The 25,521-nt window shown below is 44.0% G+C and overlaps 1 long non-coding RNA gene across 4 annotated transcripts; it reads left to right on the top strand.

Moving 5' to 3' along the window:
- The first annotated feature begins 20,016 nt into the window (after nucleotides 1-20,016).
- Nucleotides 20,017-24,115, top strand: LOC119269852. Of its 4 annotated transcripts, none has more exons than XR_005133768.1 (4): nucleotides 20,017-21,920; nucleotides 22,048-22,492; nucleotides 22,671-22,969; nucleotides 23,866-24,115. It is a non-coding gene; the product is annotated as an uncharacterized LOC119269852 (long non-coding RNA). The 4 variants fall into 4 exon arrangements; XR_005133778.1 differs by having other exon boundaries at nucleotides 23,931-24,115; XR_005133784.1 differs by lacking the exon at nucleotides 23,866-24,115 and having other exon boundaries at nucleotides 22,048-22,285; nucleotides 22,369-22,492; nucleotides 22,671-23,080.
- The last annotated feature ends 1,406 nt before the right edge of the window (nucleotides 24,116-25,521 follow it).

Raw genomic sequence — 25,521 nt, forward strand, 5'->3', positions numbered from 1 at the left:
GCAAGGCACATGAGGATGATTACCATCACAAGTATATACATTCGCAACAGCAAGGAAAATCACTAATATGCATTCATGCAAATGATCGTATCACCACATAAAATAACGAGTTCTTCGAAATGAGGTGGTGCTATAATCGTATCAACTAACACACCAGAAATATTATGCCAGGGTTCAAGATGCTTGCCTTCATGGTGTGGAAAGGCAGGGTGCACTCCAAATCTTTTGAAAGCTTTCTTCTCTTCAAAAATCCTATTTTCAAAAATATGCAAATAACACATATTTCAAAAACAGTACAAAAAAGTTGTTTGGAAAATTTTCAAATAAATCTTAAAATAAACTAGACAGAATTTGAGAGATGTATGAAAAAGAATCAATTCATTTGGAGTTATATTTAAAAAGTTATAGACAGTCAAAGCTCTGGTCAAAATCTGTTTTTAAAAGAAAATCCAGAAAAGAAAACGGTTCGAATGGAATTACGCTTTCGCACAGATGAGACGTACTTGAGCCTTTACGCCTCCACTTATCCAGCATGGGCGGCGCGTGAGTCACTGACAGTGGGCCCGGGGGACCCACTGGTCAGGTTTGACTAGTCGACCTCCCTCCTCTTCCTCTGCCCCGAGAGGAGGCGGGACTCCGACGATGCTTGCCGGCGAACGGTGGCATCGTTCGGGAAACGGAGGTCACCCGCGAGCTCAGGGGATCGAGACGGTCACTCCGGTAGTCGTTACGGTCTCGGGGGTGGACGGAGCTACCGGCGGCAAGCTTCGCGGCGGACGGTGGCCGTCGGGCAAAGTGATTTTTCTCCCGCGGTGAGTCCCGATCAAAATCGAGCATGGGAAATGGTTCACGGGAGGAAGAGGGAGTTCTTGGTGAAGAGAACGGAAAGGGGGAGGCCCTGGTGGTGCCGGAATGAACGAGGCAGTGGCGGCGGCCGTGGTTGCCGGAGATGGGGAAGGAGACCTCCCCAGGTCGATTGGCTGCCAATGGGGGTCCTAGGGAGATGGCTTGGGACTGCCTGCGTGCGGAGACGAGCTCGGGGCTCCTTAAATAGGCGATCGGGGTCGGTTCCGACGGTGGCCGCGGATAAGGTCGCCGGCGACCGCCATTCTGTAGCTAGGGCGTCGTGGCGGCGACGAGCGCTAGTGGACACGCTTGTGGATGAGCTCGCGCTGTTCCAGGGGGCAGGTGGCGAGCGGGAGAGGCTCGGGCGACGCCGACATGAGCAGGGGCTGTCGGGCGGCCGTGGCGGCTAGCTCCTGGCCTGCCGGAGCCGTGGCGAGGGGCTCTTGGCGCGTTGCAGTGAGAAGGGGAGCGCGTGGCGCGGCTCTGCAGAGCGGGCCAAACCCAGGGGCGCGACGCGGCGGCTCGGGCGCGGCACGTGCAAAACGTGTGCTCTGCTCGCGCCCAGAGCACGCACGGAACGTGCTCGACAAAATGCCAGGGCATGCTAGAGGTCTCGGGTGAGGTTGGGGTTTAACAGACCTAGGTTAAAGTCATCTAGAGGCTTAGTGGACAGGTTAGTTTGATCAGAGGTGCAAGTTCACAGTGCAATGACAAAATTCATGTCAAAGTTGTTCATGCACTCTAGGTGTTTGACAAAATGCCACAGACACCTAGGCATTTCTTAGAGTGGCCAAAACTTCCAGAGTGGGGTCTCTTTAGATGAATAAGAGGGTGGTGAGGTTAGTTTGTGAAAAGCACAAACTTGTTAGTGCAAGTTTTGCAAAACTACAGTTCTGGACAGGAGATAAATGGCATTATTTCATGAACCAAAAATATTCAAATGGGTGCATGCTCCTGGACTTAGGGGTCTTGTAGGGTTGACTACAAGTAGGAGAAGGCACAAGGTTACTGGAGCAAAAATAAATAGGGTTTTAGTAGAAATCACAAGGCTGGACCAAAATGAAAATGAGGTTGATTCACTCAAAATTTTCAAATAACATCACTGGGTTTTTGCATAAAGTTGAATCATATGCTACTACCAACATCCCATAATTTTGGTGGAGGCTAGGAAGAAATATTTAAATGAGTTGTAGTGCAAAATTACACTCTGGACCAGAGAAGAAAAATTGATGCAGAGCTCAAAATATTACATGAATAAAAGATATTTTTGCATAAAAGTGATTTAAAAACATCACATGACATCTCCAAATTTTGGTTGGAACTTTTTGTGAATTTATCAAATGGTTGTAGTTCAAATATGGCCATGTAACCTTGAAAACCAATTTTCAAGAAAATAAAGATCAGGCAAATTAATTATGTAATTAGTTCTACTAATAAAAGAAGAGTTTTTCTTGAGAGGTTAAACAAGTCCAATAACATATTTTGCAAAGTTTTCATTTTGGGGGAAAAAACTCCATAATAACAAGGGAGAAAAAGGTTCAAAAATAAAAAGGGAGCCCAGATAATAAAAGTTTTAATTTCCTGGCAAAATTTTAATTTATTAAAACAAGGTCAAAATTTTGGGGTGTCACAGTACACCTTCTCACAACTTTGTCTTCAGTTGTGATGTGAATATTGGCGCTGATCTGCGAACCATTGAGATGCATTAGCAACCATGGTAGTTTCATTTGTATTTGATGGAATGTTGTAACGAGATAATCTTGAGGCAAGAGGACACATGAATCCTAAGTTGAAACCTTTTTTTTCCTACGGGAACCAAAGTTGAAACCTTCATAGCATCACAGTACAATTTCATTAAAATTATGCATACATATAAACAAATCCTGAAGGATTGATAGCAATGCCAGAAACAATTCAACTTCGTTTCACTGACATGTGGGACATCCTTCATCCGGCTCCACCTGCCATGCAGCAATATTGAGTGCACAACTGCAGGGAAAGATTCACCCGGTCATTGCACCGCAGTAGTAATGACTAGTGAGCAGTCAAATCACAGAGCCCCACCTTCGCCACAGTAAGTTGCTCAGACGAAGCAACCATCATTTCTCTGTTCGTTGAATCCGCTGGTACTCCCATATTCCCAGAGTAATAAGTTGCTCGGGCGAAGCAACCATCACTTCACCTTTCCCATAGTAAGTACTTGTTCCTCCTTTTTTTCACTCTAGAAACAACCACACGCGAATATTGGACGACAGCAGCACAACAATTGAATCAAAAATTGAAACCAACCAATGAACTACTACTAATGGTGAGCGTTTGCTAGTATCATGTACTCCATCTGTCCATGTATATAGGGCTTAATGCGTTTTCCGAGACTAACTTTGGCCCTGTATGGATCCATGGGTTAGAGTTAGTTTGAGATAGTTGGGGCTCAAATAGCCCTAAAGTATCCAAGCATGAGGGTTAAATTGGAGCAAGTTGCACCGAACCCACCAAAAAACTATCCCACCCAAGAGGTGCTAATTGGAGATATTTCTCATTGGGCCCACTGAAAAATCACTTTTCTCTCTCCATTAAGTGCATTTATTGTCAATCTAACCCTGTCACCCAAACACCTCTTTGGCTAAAGTTAGTTCAGGGTTATTCATGAGTTAGTCTAACCTCTAGCTAAGTTAGAGTATACAAACATGAGCAGTATAGGACATGCAAGTTGCTCAAAGCATACGGTCAAATTCGTACGTGAAGGGATCTTTTTTTAAACGGAACGTGAGAGGATCTTCAAATTATATAATTTTCAAATTATATAAAATCTTATCAATAGTCAAAGGCATCCTTGAAGAATACATTAGGCCCTATATAAAATCTTATCAATAGTCAAAACCATACTGCACCAAACAAGTTCAAAACGAGAAACTGGACCCACTCACGGCACGACACGCTTGTCTTGTTTGGTCTGTCGGTCAAAGCGCTTCCTCTTCTTGGCATAACAATAGAGTACAGTAATTTTTTTAGAATGAAATTGGCATGTCGCTAACATGTGATGAGTTAATGTGACACCCCCGATTTAATCGTACGCTAATCATACACGCAAATGTGTACGATCAAGATCAAGGACTCACGGGAAGATATCACAACACAACTCTAGACACAAAACAAAATAATACGAGCTTTATATTACAAGCCAGGGGCCTCGAGGGCTCTGATACATAGCCCGATACACAAGAGTCGACGGAAGCAACAATATCTGAGTATAGACATAAGTTAAACAAGACTACCTTAAGAAGGCTAGCACAAAAGCAACAACGATCGAAGAGGCAAGGCCTCCTGCCTGGGACCTCCTAACTACTCCTGGTCGTCGGCGGTCTCCATGTAGTAGTATCCGTCGGCGGCGGCATCCGGCTCCTGGGATCCACCATCTGGTCGCAACAACCGGAAAGAAGAAAGAAGGGGGAAAAGGGGGAGCAAAGCAACCGTGAGTACTCATCCAAAGTACTCGCAAGCATCAGATCTATACTAAGTATGCATTGGTATCAAAGGAAGGTATGTATCTGTGGACTGAACTTTAGAATGCCAGAATAGAGGGGAAGGCCTAGCCTATCGAAGACTAGCATCATCAAGTGGCTCCAAGCATCTTGCAGCATGTAGAAGAGTACAGAATATCATTTTATATTTAACAAACATGTTGTAGCATCAACGCCCAGAGATCCTTCCTCGACTCCCTGCGAGAAAGCAATCTCGGAGCCACATATCCATCACATGTCTCAAGTAACCATTTCTAGTTATAATAGATCAAGATACAAGTCTGGATGTCCATTATCGTGGACACGGTATTCGAATATATATCTTCCCTGCAGGGGTGCACCACGTTACCCAACATGCTCGATCACTCTGGTCTGACACACCTTTCTGGGGTCAATGCCCGGCCTTGGAAGATCAACACGTCGCAGCCCTACCTAGGCTCAGTAGAGAGGTCCCTGACGGTCTACATCCTAAGCACTCCGGGGTCTTGGGCCCATCGCCCGTTGATACGTCTCCAACGTATCTATAATTTTTTATTGTTCCATGCTATTATATTATCTATTTTGGATGTTTATGGGATTTATTAAACACTTCTATATTATTTTTGGGACTAACCTACTAACCCAGAGCCCAGTGCCAGTTTCTGTTTTCCCCTTGTTTCAGTGTTTCACAGAAAAGGAATATCAAACGGAGTCCAAACGGAATGAAACCTTCGGGAGCGTGATTTTTGGAACGAACGTGATCCAGGAGACTTGGATTTGAAGTCAAGGAAGCTTTGATGTGGCCACGAGGCAGGGAGGCGCGCCTGCCCCCCTTGGGCGCACCCCCCACCCTCGTGGGCCCCTCGTGGCTCCCTTAACCGACTTCTTTCGCCTATATATATCCATATACCCTAAAAACTTTGGGGAGCAGAATAGATCGGGAGTTTCGCCGCCAGAAGCCTCCGTAGCCACCGAAAACCAATCTAGACCCGTTCTAGAACCCCGCCGGAGGGGGGATCCCTCTCCGGTGGCCATCTTCATCATCCCGGTGCTCTCCGTGATGAGGAGGGAGTAGTTCTCCCTCGGGGCTGAGGGTATGTACCAGTAGCTATGTGTTTGATCTCTCTCTTTCTCTCTCTCTCGTGTTCTTGAGGTGGTACGATCTTGATGTATCATGAGCTTTTCTATTATAGTTGGATCTTATGATGTTTCTCCCCCTCTACTCTCTTGTGATTAATTGAGTTTTCCCTTTGAAGTTATCTTACTGGATTGAGTCTTTAAGGATTTGAGAACACTTGATGTATGTCTTGCATGTGCTTATCTGTGGTGACAATGGGATATCACGTGATCCACTTGATGTATGTTTTGGTGATCAACTTGCGAGTTTCGTGAACTTATGCATAGGGGTTGGCACACGTTTTCGTCTTGACTCTCCGGTAGAAACTTTGGGGCACTCTTTGAAGTACTTTGTGTTGGTTGAATTGATGAATCTGAGATTGTGTGATGCATATCATATAATCATACCCACGGATACTTGACGTGACATTGGAGTATCTAGGTGACATCAAGGTTTTGGTTGATTTGTGTCTTAAGGTGTTATTCTAGTACAAACTCTATGATAGATTAAACGGAAAGAATAGCTTCGTGTTATTTTACTACGGACTCTTGAATAGATCGATCAAAAAGGATAACTTTGAGGTGGTTTCGTACCCTACCATAATCTCTTCGTTTGTTCTCCGCTATTAGTGACTTTGGAGTGACTCCTTGTTGCATGTTGAGGGATAGTTATATGATCCAGTTATATTATTATTGTTGAGAGAACTTGAACTAGTGAAAGTATGAACCCTAGGCCTTGTTTCCTAGCATTGAAATACTATTTATGCTCACTTTTATCATTAGTTACCTTGCTATTTTTATATTTTCAGATTACAAAAACCTATATCTACCATCCATATTGCACTTGTATCACCATCTCTTCGCCAAAATAGTGCACCTATACAATTTACCATTGTATTGGGTGTGTTGGGGACACAAAAGACTCTTTGTTATTCGGTTGCAGGGTTGTTCGAGAGAGACCATCTTCATCGTACGCCTCCCACAGATTGATAAACCTTAGGTCATCCACTTGAGAGAAATTTGCTGCTGTCCTACAAACCTCTGCACTTGGAGGCCCAACAATGTCTACAAGAAGAAGGTTGTGTAGTAGACATCAAGCTCTTTTCTGGCGCCATTGACGGGGAGGTTAGCACTTGAAGGTATATCTTTAGATCTTGCAATCGAATCTTTTAGTTTCTTGTTTTATCACTAGTTTAGTTTATAAAAGAAAACTACAAAAAAATGAAATTAAGGATGCCTCATATGCTTCATCTTTTTAATGTCTTTCGTGAGAATAAGGATTCCGATAATTGTGCTCAAGTGCTAGAAGAATAATGCATTAGAATGTTTGGCACTAAATATTTGAATGATGAGCATGATTGCAATGTTGTTAGTATGAATTCCTTGAATATCCATGATGCTAATGATATGCAAAGCCACAAGCTTGGGGAAGCTATGTTTGATAAAGATGATATTTTTTGTCCCCCAAGTTTTGATGAGCAAATTTATTATGATGAAAGCATGCCTCCTATTTATGATGATTATATTGATGAAAGTGGATTTGGAGAGTTCATGACTTTATTTTGTGACGAATCCACTATTTCGGAAGAGGTTCCAATTGATTATGAGAACAAAGTTGCTATCTATGATGATTATTGTGATGACTTGTATGCTATAAAGAATAATGATATCCATGAAACTTGCCATCATGATTTTAGTTTTCAATGGATTATGCCTCACATGATAATTATTTTGTTGAGTTTGCTCCCACTATTATTCATGAGAAGAATTTTGCTTGTGTGGAGAGTAATAAAATTTCTATGCTTGTAGATCATGAAAAGAATGCTTTAGGTGCTGGTTATATTGTTGAATTCATTCATGATGCTACTGAAAATTATTATGAGGGAGGAACATATGCTTCCAGGAATTGCAATAATATCAAGTTTCCCCTCTATGTACTTTAAATTTTGGAGTTATGCTTGTTTTACCTTCCTATGCAAGTTGATTCTTGTTCCCACAAGTTATTTTCTCACAAAATCCCTATGAATAGGAAGTGTGTTAGGCTAAAATGTGTTAGTCATATTCTTCATGATCCTCTCTTTATGTTTTAATTCTTGTCTTTTATGTGAGCATCATTGAAATCATCATGCCTAGCTAGGGGCGTTAAACGTTAGCGCTGGTTGGGAGGCAACCCAATTTTATTCTTGTTCTTTGCTTTTTGCTCCTGTTTAGTAATAAATAATTCATTTATCCTCTGTTATGATTGTGTTTTTATGTTTTAATTAGTGTTTGTGCCAAGTAAAGCCTTTAGGATCTTCTTGGGTGATTGTAATTTGATCTTGCTGTAAAAAACAGAAAGTATGCGCTCACGAGAATAATTTTCATTTTTTACCAGAGAGCGATAAAATACTAATCCCAACTGAAGTAGATCAATAAACAAATTGCCTAGGACTTCCTAATTTATTAGGATTTTGGGGGTTTCAGAAGTATATGTTTGATACAAATTACTACAGACTGTTCTGTTTTTGACAGATTCTATTTTCTATGTGTTGTTTGCTTATTTTGATGAATCTATGAGTAGTATCGGAGGGTATGAACCATAGAGAAGTTGTAATACAATAGATATTACACCAATATGAATTTATAATGAGTTCACAAAAGTACCTAAGTGGTGATTTATTTTCTTATACTAACGGAGCTTACGAGTTTTCTGTTAAGTTTTGTGTTGTGAAGTTTTCAAGTTTTGGGTAAAGATTCCATGGACTATGGAATAAGGAGTGGAAAGAGCATAAGCTTGGGGATTCCCAAGGCACCCCAAGGTAATATTCAAGGACAACCAAGATCCTAAGCTCGGGGATGCCCCGGAAGGCATCCCCTCTTTCGTCTTCGTTCATCGGTAACTTTACTTGGAGCTATATTTTTATTCACCACATGATATGTGTTTTGCTTGGAGCGTCAATTTATTATGTTAGGATTTTCTTGCTGTTATTTATAACAATGTTTTTGCATCTTTTATTTCAATAAAAGTGGCATTGATAGCCTTTACTATGCCTATTTTACAAGTCTTCATGTTGCTGTTGGAAAACAGAAAGTTTACCACTGTTGCAATAATTTCCTAGAAAAGTCAGAATGTGATAAAATGTTTAAACCTTTTTCATATTAATCTCTTATAAATTTACTACAGTGGGAATTTTCTTTCATAATTTTTGGAGCTAGGGAAGTATGGATCTTGCTGCATTCTTTACAGACTGTCCTGTTTAGGCAGATTGCTGTTATGTTTGCATTGTTTGCATATGTTTGCTTCTTTAATGATTCTATTTGAGGATAGGACTATTAAATATGCAGAGTCATTTAGTATGAAATGTTGAATAATAATTTTAGTGATTTTCTACAGTAGAGTATGATAAGGTTTTTGCATTGGTTTACACTAACTTATCTCACGAGTCCTTGTTGAGTTTTGTGTGGATGAAGCTTTTGAGATTTAGGGAGACCGTGATATGAGAGGAATTAAGGAGACACAAAAGCTCAATCTTGGGGATGCCCAAGGCATCACAAGATATTATTTCAAGAAGTCTGAAGCGTCTAAGTTTGGGGATGCCCCGATTGGCATCCCACCTTTCTTCTTCAACAACTATCGATTAGTTTCGGTTGATCCTAAGTTTTTGCTTCTTCACATGATGTTTGCCATTCTTAGAATGTCATTTTACTTTGTTTTGCTTGCTGTTTGAATAAAATATCAAGATCTGAAATTATTAAATGGGAGAGTCTTCACATAGTTGCATAATTATTCAATTACTCATTGATCTTCACTTATATCTTTTGGAGTAGTTTGTCCTTTGCTCTAGTGCTTCACTTATATCTTTTAGAGCACGGTGGTGGTTTTATTCTATAGAAACAATTGATCTCTCATGCTTCACTTATATTATTTTGAGATTCCTTTAGAACAGCATGGTAATTTTCTTTTGATATAATAAAAACTTTCATATAAGTGCATTGAATACTAAGAGAAGTTCGATGCTTGATAATTGTTTTGAGATATGAAGATAGTGATATTAGAGTTGTGCTAGTTGAGTAATTGTGAATTTGAGAAATACTTGTGTTGAAGTTTGCAAGTCCCGTAGCATGCACATATGGTGAGCGTTGTGTAACAAATTTGAAACATGAGGTGTTATTTGATTGTCTTCCTTATGAGTGGCAGTCGGGGACGAGCGATGGTCTTTTCCTACCAAACTATCCCCCTAGGAGCATGCGCGTAATGCTTGGTTTTCGATGACTTGTAGATTTTTGCAATAAGTATGTGAGTTCTTTATGACTAATGTTGAGTCCATGGATTATACGCACTCTCACCCTTCCATCATTGCTAGCCTCTTCGGTACCGTGCATTGCCCTTTCTCACCTTGAGAGTTGGTGCAAACTTCGCCGGTGCATCCAAACCCTGTGATATGATACGCTCTATCACACATAAACCTCCTTATATCTTCCTCAAAACAGCCACCATACCTACCTATTATGGCATTTCCATAGCCATTCTGAGATATATTGCCATGCAACTTTCCACCGTTCCGTTTATTATGACACACTTCATCATTGTCATATTGCCTTGCATGATCATGTAGTTGACATCGTATTTGTGGCAAAGCCACCATGCATAATTTATCATACATGTCACTCTTGATTCATTGCCCATCCTGGTACACCGCCGGAGGCATTCATATAGAGTCATATCTTGTTCTAGTATTGAGTTGTAATCATTAAGTTGTAAATAAATAGAAGTGTGATGAACATCATTGATAGAGCATTGTCCCAAAAAAAGAGAAAGACTAAAAAAAAGGAAGGCCCCCAAAAAAAGAAAAAAAAAAGAAAAAAGAAAATAAAAAGGGGCAATGCTACTATCCTTTTTACCACACTTGTGCTTCAAAGTAGCACCATGATCTTCATGATAGAGAGTCTCCTATGTTGTCACTTTCATATACTAGTGGGAATTTTACATTATAGAACTTGGATTGTATATTCCAATGATGGGCTTCCTCAAAATTGCCCTAGGTCTTCATGAGCAAGCAAGTTGGATGCACACCCACTTAGTTCTTTTGTCGAGCTTTCATACATTTATAGCTCCAGTGCATCCGTTGCATGGCAATCCCTACTCCTTGCATTGACATCAATTGATGGGCATCTCCCTAGCCCATTGATTAGTCGCGTCGATGTGAGACTTTCTCCTTTTTGTCTTCTCCACATAACCCCCTCATTATATTCTATTCCACCCATAGTGCCATATCCATGGCTCAAGCTCATGTATTGCGTGAAAGTTGAAAAAAGTTTGAGATTACTAAAGTATGAAACAATTGCTTGGCTTGTCATCGGGGTTGCGCATGATGAGAGCATTCTTGTGTGACGAAAATGGAGCATGACCAAACTATATGATTTTGTAGGGATGAACTTTCTTTGGCCATGTTATTTTGAGAAGACATGATTGCTTAGTTAGTATGCTTGAAGTATTATTATTTTTATGTCATTATTAAACTTTTGTCTTGAATCTTATGGATCTGAACATTCATGCCGCAATAAAGAAGATTACATTGATGATTATGTTAGGTAGCATTCCACATCAAAAATTCTGTTTTTATCATTTACCTACTCGAGGACGAGCATGAATTAAGCTTGGGGATGCTTGATACGTCTCCAACGTATCGATAATTTTTTATTGTTCCATCCTATTATATTATCTGTTTTGGATGTTTATGGGCTTTATTAAACACTTTTATATTATTTTTGGGACTAACCTATTAACCCAGAGCCCAATGCCAGTTTCTGTTTTTCCCTTGTTTCAGTGTTTCGCAGAAAAGGAATATCAAACAGAGTCCAAACAGAATGAAACCTTCGGGAGCGTGATTTTTGGAACGGACGTGATCCAGGAGACTTGGAGTTGAAGTCAAGGAAGCTTCGAGGCGGCCACGAGGCAAGGAGGCACGCCTGCCCCCCTAGGCGCGCCTCCCACCCTCGTGGGCCCCTCGTGGCTCCCTGACCGACTTCTTTCACCTATATATATCCATATACCCTAAAAACTTCGGGGAGCAAAATAGATCGGGAGTTCCGCCGCCAGAAGCCTCCGTAGCCACCGAAAACCAATCTAGACCCGTTCTGGCACCCCGTCGGAGGGGGGATCCCTCTCCGGTGGCCATCTTCATCATCCCGGTACTCTCCATGATGAGGAGGGAGTAGTTCTTCCTCGGGGCTGAGGGTATGTACCAGTAGTTGTGTGTTTGATCTCTCTCTCTCTCTCTCTCTCTCGTGTTCTTGAGGTGGTACGATCTTGATGTATTGCGAGCTTTGCTATTATAGTCAGGTCTTATGATGTTTCTCCCCCTCTACTCTCTTGTGATGAATTGAGTTTTCCCTTTGAAGTTATCTTATCGGATTGAGTCTTTAAGGATTTGAGAACACTTGATGTATGTCTTGCATGTGCTTATCTGTGGTGACAATGGGATATCACATGGTCCACTTGATGTATGTTTTGGTGATCAACTTGCGAGTTCCGTGAACTTATGCATAGGGGTTGGTACACGTTTTCGTCTTGACTCTCCGGTAGAAACTTCGGGGCACTCTTTGAAGTACTTTGTGTTGGTTGAATAGATGAATCTGAGATTGTGTGATGCATATCGTATAATCATACCCACGGATACTTGAGGTGACATTGGAGTATCTAGGTGACATTAGGGTTTTGGTTGATTTGTGTCTTGAGGTGTTATTCTAGTACGAACTCTATGATAGATCGAATGGAAAGAATAGCTTCGTTTTATTTTAGTACAGGCTCTTGAATAGATCGATCAGAAAGGATAACTTTGAGGTGGTTTCATACCCTACCATAATCTCTTCATTTGTTCTCCGCTATTAGTGACTTTGGAGTGACTCTTTTTTGCATGTTGAGGGATAGTTATATGATCCAAGTATGTTATTATTGTTGAGAGAACTTGCACTAGTGAAAGTATGAACCCTAGGCCTTGTTTCCTAGCATTGCAATACCGTTTATGCTCACTTTTAGCATTAGTTACCTTGCTGTTTTTATATTTTTAGATTACAAAAACCTATATCTACCATCCATATTGCACTTGTATCACCATCTCTTCGCCGAACTAGTGCACCTATACAATTTACCATTGTATTGGGTGTGTTGAGGACACAAGAGAATCTTTGTTATTTGGTTGTAGGGTTGTTCGAGAGAGACCATCTCCATCTTATGCCTCCCATGGATTGATAAACCTTAGGTCATCCACTTGAGGGAAATTTGCTGTTGTCCTACAAACCTCTGCATTTGGAGGCCCAATAACGTCTACAAGAAGAAGGTTGTGTAGTAGACATCACCCGTTGCACTCTGGGTCGTTATGCGCAAGGGGATACCAGCACCACCCGTGAAGTGGATGGCACGATCCGGCCCATCCACAATGCTGAACTGGACGTCTGACAAAGCTTCGGCTGATACTGCGACGTCGAGGCCCATATATATTCTCGCGTGGTGGTTAGTGCGTAAAGGCCAAAGGCCAACTCAGAACAAGTACCCAAACCTGTTATTGCATTGGGGGATCATGGAGACGAGCAGAGACTCACGATAATGTGACCCCGTCGCCTCGTCTCATGGACTTACGGCAAGGACCCAGACTTCCCGGCCGTGCCACGTAGAAAACTCGCAGGTGCTCCACGGGCCCGCGACTTTCACATCAACTCGCAGGTACCCCTCAGGGCCGGCCCGACTTCGACAATGGTCTCAAGTAAAGTCAAGGTAACCATGTGTCCAAACATCAAGGGGAAAACCTGAGGAATCACCCTCGGTGAATTCCACTCGATGTAATCATCAAGGTGAACATAAGAGGAACCACCCTCGAGGTTCACACTTGAGGGGTTGCACAACAGAGTCGTATCAGGAGTGTTCAAGGAGGAATCACCCTCGATGACCACGACCGAATAGCTACACTATAGAGTCATCATCAGGAGTGCGTTATGAGGTATCACCCCCGGCACTGGATAGTAACTCCGCAGAGTCGAGCAACAAAAGTGGCATGATGTGATGTGATGTGTCGAGCTCTGGTCGTCGATCACATTGATCGATTCGTTGATGATGAAGCAAGGGCAACAAGGACAAGATGGGGGTCACTAATAGATCACTAACCAACCTATACTAAGCAGTTTAGGATAAGCACATAAGGTACAACAGCAGGTACAAAAATAGGCTATGCATCAGAATAGGAGCAATCAAATACAGTAGCAAAATCTAATGCAAGCATGAGAGAATGGAATGGGCGATATCGGGATGATCAAAGGGGGGCTTGCCTGGAAGCTCCGCTGAAAGGGGAGAAGGGGTCTTCGGTGATGTGGTCGATCATAGGGGCATCAACATCGTCTCGGGGTCTACTGGGGAGAAGAGGGGGAAGAAACATTAAATACAGAGAAAACAGATACATGACAAGCAATAACTAGCTCTAGGCGTGATCTAACGCAAGGCTAAACGATACCAGCGAAGGGGGAAACATCCGGGAAAGTTTTCCCGAAGTTTGGCATTTTCGAACAAATGAAATGAAGGGGGACGGTTGCAGGTTCGCTATGCCAGGGACATGTGGCAGACGAACTGACCATGTATTCCGATTCATCTCTTCGTTCTGAGCAACTTTCATGTACAAAACTTTTTCATCCGAGTTACGGTTTATTCTCTAGGAATTTTCAAAGTTTTAAAGATATTCTGTAATTTAATTTAATTCGAAAATAATGAGTAAATGCTAGGTGCACCCAGATCTGTGTACATAGAAATGTACCAGAGGGTGACATGCGGGTTCAGGGGGTCCCAGTTGACCAGTCAATGTTTGACTAGTCAACAGAGATGGGGCCCCCTGTCATTGACTGTTTTAGTCTACTCTAACAGTTTAATTAACTAAACTAGGTGGTTAGGCTAATTAACTTTAATTAACCGTTTGACTAATTAATTAATTATCTTTATTAAAAAAATTTACATTTACATTTTTTTAGTAAACAGGGGCATGGGGCCCGACGTCGTTGACCCGGGGGCTAACGGGCGGCGGATGCGGGCGCTGCCCGAATGGGCGGCGGCGTGCGGGGGCGCACCCGGCTGGGCACTGGCCCAGTTGGCCGTGGTCGGGCACGACCTCAGACGATGGGAATGGCAGCGAGGCGAGCCCGGGCGGCCAGAGGTGCGCCGGCGAGGGGAAGGGCCGGTCAGGGGCGCGACCCTAGGCCCACAACTGGGAGAGGATCGGTGAGCGAGGGGGGGCACGACCGCGGCAGGGGAGGCGGCGCAGGGCGGCCGCGGCGGGGCGCCGGCGAGGCTGCACGGCAGCGGCGGGGCGGATGGGCGCGTGCGGGTGGCGCGCTGGAGCAAGCGGGGAATGGATACGGCGGCGCCGGCGGAGTGCACAGGGGCGCGGAAACGCGCGACGTCCAAGCACAGCAGCAGCCCTGCGGACGGGCAAACAGCGGCAGCGGAGGCGCGAAACGGCGGGCGGGATAGGGGGACAGGGGCGGCCGGCGCGCTGAGCGCGGCGGTAGCAGACGCAGGCGAGGCCATAGGGAGCAAGGCGCGTGGGCTACGGGGTTGGCGGCGACCGAGCACGACGATGGACGTGCGAGACAACGGGAAGAGGGAAGCAGGAGGATTGGGTTCTCACCCCCGTTGTAGGGGAGTTGGGCGGTGAGCCGCGATCGCGCCAGCGAGGAGGAGGTCAGGAAAGCGTCCATCCGGGATGTGGAGGACGAGGCGGCGACGCGGTGGTCCGGCGAGGTGGCGACGGTCGGGGGGCGCGGGCGACGGCGAGCGGGGACGCGACGACGGGGGTGCCTGATGCCAATCTGGATCTTGAGGGGCGAGGGAGACAGAGATCAAGGGGGAGTGGGGGGTTATGCAGGTGGTGGGCTAGGGTTTCGGTTACCAGGGGGTTACTAGTGGGGGTTGGGCCATCTAGGTCAGGGAGGCGCGGGGTGGACTGGCTGGTTGCGGCCAACTGGGCCAACATGCCTAGTGGGGCAGGGGGCCTTTTCTATTTTTCTTTTTTGCACTTTCTTTTATTTTAATTTTTGTTACTATTTTCTACTATTAAACTGTAAATCTGAACAACTTTTATTAGATATGAGACTTATCTCATAAATCAAGCACACTATTTCTAGGTGACACAAAAAGTCTGAGGCCAAAAGGAGTTGTCTAACCATTTTTAGAAATTATAAAGGCCAATTTTAAAAGTTGTCGGACCACTAAATAAATTTTCAGGGGCACCTGGGAATTCAAAAGAGGTTGGTTCCAACATGACAAATAATCATAAATTATTTGCCACGCGTTGAACATTTTAGATTTTACGTTTGACATTTTTTTATTTTTGACTTCAATTTAAATTTGAATTTGGGCCGGATTCAAACCAATGCGAGTTTAACAACAGTAATCATGATGACGTGGCATCATTAGCAAGGAATTACTGTAGCTTAATTATCCGGGCGCCACAGTTAACCGACCTCAATAGACGACAAAAACGCCAGCCCGCCGCACTTTGAGAGAGATGAGGAGCGAGAAGCGATACGGGCTGCTGGATTACTAGAGCTAGGTGTCGCACGGAGGCCAAGAAATATGGTGATAGCGTGGGTTGTCCATGTACAGCATGATGTAACTACACTGGGTTGCCGTGTTTCGTACTCTTCCGGTCTACTGTGGAGATGATTGGTTGATTTTATATCGCTGAGTAATATAAAATATTATGAGTGCAGACGCTCCACCACGAGGTTCTTGGCTCCTTCTCGATCGTCAGGCGTGCATGTAGTGCTATTAATTAGCAAATAAGCATTCTTGTTTCTTGACATATCAACCAATAAAAGATGTGGGCGTGCATGTTTTCAATAACTCGAGACTACCAAACATGACATGCAATGGTTAGTTCATTGCATGCAATGCTATTAATTAGCAAATAAACATTAAGTTCTCTTGTATTTCCCTCCTTCTTGGTCACGGTGCACAACCAAATATGACTTATTCACCTGGACGGAGGGAGTAATAAAATATTATGAGTGCAGACGCTCTACCGTCAGGTTCCTTGCTCCTTCTCGGTCGTTGGAAATCTATGAGGTGAGTGTTTGGTTCAAGCCACACCTTAGTCAGGACACACTTGAACCCCACATAACATACACACAAAAAATAAGGCAAGATTCCCTTAGGCTTGCCAACTTGTGGCTCTAATTTTGATGAACTAACCTTAGACAAGCTTGGCAAAAAATGTGTGGCAAAGTGTGGCAATGTTAGGCCTAGAACCAAACAGCCCCTTGCCACAACTAACCTTAGGAAAAGTGTGGCTGCCACAAAAAGTGTGGCTATGGCCACCACAAGTGTGGCAAGATTTGGTAAAAAATTGAGCCTATGACATGTGGACTATATAACTAGATAAGTGTGGCAAGCCACAAGTGTGACAATGAACCAAACACATGTCTAAGATGTTGTGGCATGACTAAGGTTAGACGTGGCAACCATACGCTGGGAACCAAACATGCCCTATGTTCTTCCACTTTTTTTACGTGAGCTTTGTTCATCCTTTTGCCAACACACGGGACATCTAGCATCAAGGTGCACGTGTCATGCAAGAAAATGGAGATAAGTAGTGCGTAAGTGAGTCGTGCACTTCAATGGCACCTAGTATGTACTACGCAATATTTTTTTCTCCTCGATGGCACGTGAATAGTGCACGTACTCAATGACGGAGCACGGGATGGTAGCCATGGACATGGTCGTCCCTTTTTGGAGAGAGTACTAAATAACTTTGATGTGTCCCGTCAACTCGCAAAATGACGAGCTCCCTCACCAATGCGTGCGCGGTGGCTCGCAGCACGAGGAGAAACTTTTGCTTGCAAGCGGTGGACGTGCAACAATTCATTTGGTGTTAGATTGCCAGAAGTACTACTGTAGTACCATCATTATTATTCGACTTCCGGAAATGAAGAAGAGCCAAGCGCAAGGCCACCTACTAACCTAGTACTACTAAATGAACTGCTGCACGATTAATTAATATAGGCGGCTCTTGCAGCGGCACATCATTAACACAGTGCTCTTGCAGCAGCAAGTACTCTCTTCGTAAAGAAAAATAAAGGGTTGGAGTGGCATGTCCACTTGAATCCCATAGCAATAACACAGGGTTCCCCTAAAAAACCAATGTTTGACACACGAAAAACAAAGGAAGTGAAAAAAGTTGGGTGGATGCTAGATTGCGAATTAACACATGATTACATGAGAAAAAATCTTATAGCATTCTATCCTATGAATCAGACGACCAATGTAGGTAGCACGGTGCTGCCTCTCATTGACCTCCTCTGCAGGAGTTTTCTTCTAGTAGTGGCGAAGCTTAGGCCAATGACACAATTGATTTTCAAGTAGGGCTCGATTAACTCAACTATGTCTCCTAGCTAGCAACACACACCTGCAAATGAGCGCCACCGTGAGCTGCGCGACAATGATAGAGGCTCTGAGAGGACCAAAGGTAGGCGGGCAACGAGCCGACGAGGTAGCCCGACGACCCCTTGAGCTTGAGAGGCACCCGCATGATCTCCTCTCCTCGTAGGGAAGGTCGGGGTCCATTAGGTACATCTCCGACGACATTCGCGGCTTCCGATGGCGTCGTTGCCATTTCATTAGTGTAAATAATTAGTCAATTCCTAGTCAACAATCAAAACCGACTAAACTCTAACATGTGAACACTAAAACCGCTCAAGAGGGTGATATACCCGGTTTTAGAGATGAGTTTGGGGGGTTATTTGTCCATCAACTTACATTTGAGGGTGAAAAATATACTTCTTTCAGTGGTCCGCTAGTCAGAGTATTCTTTTTAGATTTATAACATGTGGGACCGAGTGTGAGCGAAACGACCTCAATCGACTGCAAAAATCGCCTGCCGGACGCACTTTGAGAGAGACGAGGAGCAAGAAGCACTACGGGCTGGTCGTGTCATGCAAGAAAATGGCTGGTCTCATGTTTAAAACTTGATGTACTATAGTAGAGGTAGATGTAGATGTAGTGTAGACGTAGATGCAGATGTAGATGTACATGTTGAGATGTAAAGATAAGTGAGACTCACCAACAATTACCAACGTAGGTCGAGTACGTGCATGAATCACCCACAAAGAAAATGAGTACGTGCACGAAGAGAAAAATTGCACGCACAGACGCATGTACTCTGTGCCTCATTACCTAACATACGCGCGGGGGTACACGGTGGAGCTCATTTCTGGATGAAGAGGCAGCTCACGTGATAATTTGACGCATTTGGTAGTTGTTCATTTAGTGGAGGGTTGGGAACCACACATGGACGAATCAAAGTTCGACCATGACGCGGTGGCGTGTTTGTTTTTAATTTATTTTCTTCAATGGAATGTACGCAGTTTTTTTTCTTGAATGGCACGTGAATCGTGCACATACTCAATGACGGAGCACGGGATGCGATGGTAGCCATGGACATGGTCGGCCCTTTTTGGATACTACTACACTGGTACTTTGATGTACATTTTGAAAAGAACTACTACTTTGATGTGTCATGTCAACTCGCAGAACGATGAGAAGCTTGCTTACTACGCCCTCTACATAGCCCACACTTTGTACGACTAGTTATAGTGGGAGTAACTTAGCGCACTCTAAGAAAATTTTGCTTATGTGGCAAGTAGTTAATGAGAAGTGGTAACATAATATGTTACTACTGTAACATAGCGTTTCCCAAGACAAGATGAGTCTACAAGCTAATAAATGAAGCCATTTATAACATTACTACTATGTTACTTTGCATTATAGTGAGAGTATGCATGAAACTAGTGAGTATGGGAGCACATGATATTTCCCCATCCGGACCGATCCCAAGTTGACTTCTCACCTTCTTGGCCCATCAAAAACCCCTCCTCCCTCCCGCGCGCACTTACTGCCCAGCGCCAGCTGAGCCCGCCGCTCCACATTGATGGCAAGTCAGGGCGACGCGACCTCTCACTACTTCCGCCATTGAAGCGGCGCGCCGACCGAGGGCACCGCCCGCTGCACGCCCAGCATTTCAGACTACACAGTGAAGAGTAACTTTAGAGAAAGCACTACAATTAGGTGACATAGGCAGGCTATAAGGATTTAAATATAGTATTTGTGCTTAGTTGAAGGAGAGAGAAGAGGAGAGAGAAGAGAAGCGGGTTGTAAACTTGTAGCTGGTTGTAGCAGGAGCTCCAACATACTTTGTGAGATAAAAGATGGGGCCATTATTAATGATATCTCTTCCTAATCTATCCCTATCTATCCCTAATAATAAAGCACGGATTGACTCTATGGGTTCATCGTCACAATACGCTTCTTCCGTCACAATACACTTCTTTATGTGAATTTACGCTTTCAGCTTTTTTCACCTATATCATTTCTACATCCGAGGTGGTACTAAAAACGATTTGTACGATTGTCCACGAATCACTACAAAGGCCTGAGCCTGCACACAAGCCGACGCACATCCCAGTGGGCCTATGTTGGAACGTGTACAACTTAAATTGGTCATCAAACTAGATCGAGTCTGGATGATTGATCCACCGATCACCAGCAGCTGCACCCGTGGTAATAAATAAATCTAAGAAAACTGCAGCAGTCGTTCGTTTGTGCCAACTGCGTCACCGAGCGCGTCGTGTTCTTCTACTCCGCCGACGGCGCCAGGCTCTTCTTCGAGTGTGACGGCGCCGTGCACGGGGTTAGCGCGCTCGCGAGCCTCCACCTATGTGCCCCGCTTTGCGACGCCTGTGACGCCGAACGCGCCACTCTCTGCTGCCAAATCGGCGCCCACCGGGCCATGCTCTGCGCCGGTCGCCGTGCGCTGCTGGACCGCGGCGGTGGAGCCTCCCCCGTGGATGCTTACACCAGCGGCTACGCGCCCGCCGAGATCGTCTGCATCCTCTCCGTCGACGCGCCGTCGTCGCATGAGGACTTCGATGTCTGGCTCGCCGACAACCTCCCCCAAATCCTACACGAGGTTCAGGTATAACATCTACTTGGGTAAATTTCTAAATTGCACTTCTTTTTTGCAACTGTATATGCAATTGAAGGAGACTCTTCTTGATGATCTTGCGTGCCAAATCTTACATGGACAGTTTGATTGTGTGATCCAGCGACAAAATTCATTGAGTAGTGCTGCTATATATCAGTCAAGGGAATGGTATAGAGAAGAGAGGATGATGATAATACAAAGTGGGTGAGATAGTATGAGTGATTAGCGAAGGGGCATAGGCTTGGTACTACACCATCGTACAAACAAGGAAGTGGTTAGTGTGCTATCTTTGATGTAAAAGAGGAAGCTTTCTTTCCTGACTCATCTAATGGTGGATCGATGATTTAAGAAGCACATTCAGTTCTTCTCTCAATTTTTTGGTGCCAAGCTTGATCTTTATCCAACTGACTGACTGACTAAAAGTACCTTCTAATCACTATTGAACGCATATACTAGTTAGTTTGACTGTATACACCACATAAAGAGAAAAAAATGAATTCTAAAAAAGTTAGGCATAGATACTACAGAACCAGTGGACCCTCAACAAACAAAAGGCACACCTGAAGGATTTTTTCTTAAGAAATGTATTAATTTGACTATTTGAGTATGCAAAATGTGCAATTTCAATCTTTCCTTTTCAAGGAGAACAGGGGACTGCTACATACTCAATATGGATGGAGGCTAATTATTGATCTTCCAAGTTAAAAATCTGAAAATAACTTCATTTAGTAATGGATATATGGTCAAGAAAGGATGCCTTTCCTTAAAGATACAGAACAAAATCATGTTCGTGTATGTCCGGCTGACAGATGAATCAATCTCCTTTTAAGTTTCAAACCAGCAACCTTTGTGTACGTACATGTGTTATCAAGGATGCACGGATCCATTGGCCTGCGTACCACACATCCCCTCACTAATTCTATCAGTGTCATTCTTAACAAGGTAAGTATGATTGCCTAATCTCTGATTTTCTTAATTGATCTTTGGTCCTTGATCCCTAATGTCGTTATATTTTATTGATTTTATAAATGATCTCAAACAGGAACATACCATTTTTTAGGCTACAATTCCTATAACTTGCCTTGTCAATTTAATAAAATTACATGTGTGATGGAGGTTGTAACTTATTACGGTTTACATTGTCAAAATTCTTCAAACCCTATGTCGATCCTCACTATCTTTGAAACAATCTGATTTCTGTGTCATTGCTAAACATATGTTTGGTGTGCTGGATTTTCTGATGTAAGAGGAAGCTATTCGACAATCCTGCTCAAGTTGGTATAGATTAGATCGATTTTATTCAGTAAATATTTATGCTTGATAGATGAAAGCCTCCCTCTTCTGCCCTTCTTTTCTCCATCCTCTGTAGGTCGCGAGCACATGTGAATCGTTGTCGTCAAGAGCATGCTTGTGACATCATTACTATACATGATGCATCGCAAAAGGACGTTGTCAGGAGGTACAAACACATGTAGTCATTTCCTATTATTTTCCTTGCCCGTTTTCGCCGTCATATACACAGTATCTCCCACTGTAACACACAGCCAAATTTGTATTATTGAAAGTTTTAATCATCCTTGCTGCAGTTAAGTGTTCAAGCGCAATCTCTAGCCAAGTTCCCTTTGTTGTTGTGTTGAATTTTGGGGAAAGGCGGCCAAGCAGCTCGTGGCATCTGTGTCGCGCCTGCTCCGCCGCTACCTTGACTCGCCGACAACGTCGCCCGTTGGGCTGCAGGGGTGCAAGACGACCATGGGGCCCATTGCATGGGTGCTGAGTATGCTTGATTTCCATGTCGGAGACGAAGGCCCTAGAGCTTGGTGGCTTGTGTGTGATGTTTTTTTCCTCCCATTGCAACACATCGATTGATTTATTCATGCATCCATCGATTTACTCTGAATTGTTTTCAGTCGTCAAACATTAACTGGATTGACTCGTGGATATGCATTGTGACAAGTCGTGTGAGATGAAGGTGGTGAACCATCTCAATATGAAGCCAAGTATGGTGGATTTGCCATGGATGATGGTAGACCGGTAAGGTTTAAAGTTTGAATTGTCAAATTTTGTGTCACCGAGCTTCTGGACGGTCAAACCTATAAAGTTCAGTTAAGATTCAGACTACATATGGATTCCTTTTTGTTGCCGACAATGCTATAATCACGCTAACTATGTGCATGGAGTGTACTAGAGATGATGCAAAAATTGCTTGCAGATAGGCGGCTGGGTGCATGAATAATTGTCAAGGTGGCCGAAGCTAGCGCTATTTTTGTTGGACTGAAGGAATTGTATAAGGTATTTCGAGGCTCCCTGGTGGTGGAGATCGACTACACAGTGGGGAAATGAGCTAGGGGTTGATTTTGTAAGCAGATCATTGTCCTACCCAATTATTGTTGATATTAAATCTGCCGAAGCTCCCAGAGACCTTATGGTTGCGGATGGTGTCGCGGACCAATTACATGCTCTGCTCTGGAAGGAAAATGATGCAGCCTTGACGTCGGCCTAAGTCTTGATGTAATCCTCAAAAGAGATATTGCTTGCAGATTGGTTATATAGAAACATGCATGTTGTAGGTCTGTTAATTTTAGTTTTGGAATACTAAGATCTGTTCAGATGCTTTCCTTACTCTTAGGGCTAAAAAATTCACAAGATAGTGACTGAAATACATTGGTTTTACTCAACTTGCTGCTACTTGATTAGTACTCAATCAAGATTTTTTTTTGAGAAAAGTACTCAATCAAGATGAGGGTGACCATGATAACTGGTGTTGAGTATAGGTACATGGACTGAATTTTCCATTGTGCCAAAACTAACACATCAGAATCTTTCAATTTGCTGCTACCATATTTCAAAGTAAGAACACGATGATGCACAGGAATCTTATTATGTAGGCATATGTAATCTCAGTTTTTTACTCTGTATAAACTATGATAGGAGTAGGCCCACATAAATGTGTATCCAGTTTTGCCTTCTACTGATCTATGACAAAGGGGATGTGCTGGACTAACTGGCCATTCCCATTGAAACAAAGGAGTGGAACTGACAATTTTTCAAACAATAGAGGTTGTCTTTCATATGGATTTTATTATTAGATACTTGCAGATGTGTTTTGCTTCCTTAGATCATGTTTGATTCTTAAATATTTAGATGTTTCATGTAACCATCAATTATGCAACTGGCAGTCCCTGTACATTCTTTTTTATCTGCTCTAAAAAAATATATTTCGGTTTATAAGCATCATACATTTTAGTCTATAAGTAAGATTATAAGTTGATCCAGTGTCATACACAATTCAGTTGAACATGTTTGTTCTACCGGTTTTAGGCAACAATTCACGTGCATACATTCACGTGCATACGAAGTTTGATTCCATGTGAAGTCAATGATTGATTTTTTATTGAATTCTTTAGGTTTGATTGGTGAAGCTACATTCAGCAAAGAAGATATGTTTATTTGTGGGAATTAATTTTCGCAGGGAATATCCATCCATCCATGCACAAGACTGACAATATCATTCTTTAACAATGTGCACTTGCCTCTACTCTGTCGTGCGTAGAGATAAGGCTGGGACATCTATTGTTTTTTGTACAATCTTACACTGTAAAATAATTTTTGGTACCAAACATGTTAACAAGGGCGCAAGTTTTTTCATACATAATTTCAGAAGTACTCCATGTAAACGGGCGTTTGGTACCAAACATGTTAACCAACAAAAGGCCGGCCACACAGGGCATTGGCCCAGTAGGCCAACGCGGCCAGGCTCGCACACACGCATACTAGCAAGGTGCGGCCGTGGCCTGGTCGCGGCGTGCGGGAGGTAGCGAGGGGCGGAAGCGGGCGTGGCAGCAACGGGGCCAGCGCCGGAGCGGCAGGCGGCTGGCAAAGGCGGCGGCGGCGCGCAGCGAGCGGCTGGGGAGGCATGGTGCAGCGACGGGAGCAGCAAGAAGCAGCAGCGGCGGCTGCAATAGAGCAAGCAGAAAGCAGCGACATCAAGTAGTAGTATTAGGGAGCAGCAGCGGCAACAGCAATGCGCGAGCGCGGTCGGGCGGAGCTGTAGGCGGCAGCGTTAGCGAGTAGCAGCAGAGAACAACAGGAAGCGGCGACGCAGCGAGCTAGCGCGGGGCAGACGGCGGAGGTGGACACGGGCGAGGCGCGCGGCGCGCGGCCAGGTCGGCGAGAGGCGCGACGAGCGTGCCAGGGGCGCGCGCGAACGGAGCCTCGGTCACGGCGGTTGATCGGTGACCTACGGCGACCGAAACAAGGGGTAAACAGGGGGAATGGGAAGAGGAGCTCACAGTGAGCTAGAAGAGGTGCTCGAGGAGGTCGGGGGTGCAGTGAACGCGATGAATTCGTCGACGGCGTCGCGATGGCCGGAGGTTGAAGATGACGTCGATCCGTCGTTGCAGTGGCTTCGAGGTCGAACGCTTCCACATGGTCGTCGTAGGCGACGCAGACGGTGCTCCCGATGTAGTCTTAGGTGGTGGGGAGGTCGTTGGGTGCCAGCACGGAGGAGGCCGTGACGATGGCGGCTCGGGTGTGCGAGGGGGGAGAAGGGAGCGGCGCGGGGATGGCGAACGGAGGGGGTTAGGGTTCTTTATGGGGTCAAGGGGGTCTTTGTAGACACCGGGGAGGTCCGGATGGCCGTCGCATGGAGGATCTGCGGCGTGGACGATCCGCGTGCGGCCACAGAGCTCTCTGTGAGCAGTAGGAAGAAGAAGAGGGTAGGTGGGCTGGGCTGGCCTGGTGGCCTAGATGCCCGGTTGGGCTGAATGGCCCAATGGGAAGGGGGGTTTTGGTTTTTCTTTTGTTTTTTTATTCTTACCTTTGTCTTATGTTTTCTTTTATTTCTTTAATAGTTTATAGCTTTACAAAAAGTAAAACCCACACCTAAAATAGAGTTACAATTCCAACTACTATCACAAAAAGTTTTACCCCTGAACAAAATAGTTTAGTATTTTATAAAATTCAGAAGGCATTTATTTAATTTTTAGCCACTGTTTATTCATTTTAGATTATTTAAACATTTTATAAAAGTGTGGTTTCTCCATCATAATTACTATGCATTA

This window comes from Triticum dicoccoides, chromosome 1A (assembly GCF_002162155.2).
Source record: "Triticum dicoccoides isolate Atlit2015 ecotype Zavitan chromosome 1A, WEW_v2.0, whole genome shotgun sequence".
Lineage (NCBI taxonomy): Eukaryota > Viridiplantae > Streptophyta > Magnoliopsida > Poales > Poaceae > Triticum > Triticum dicoccoides.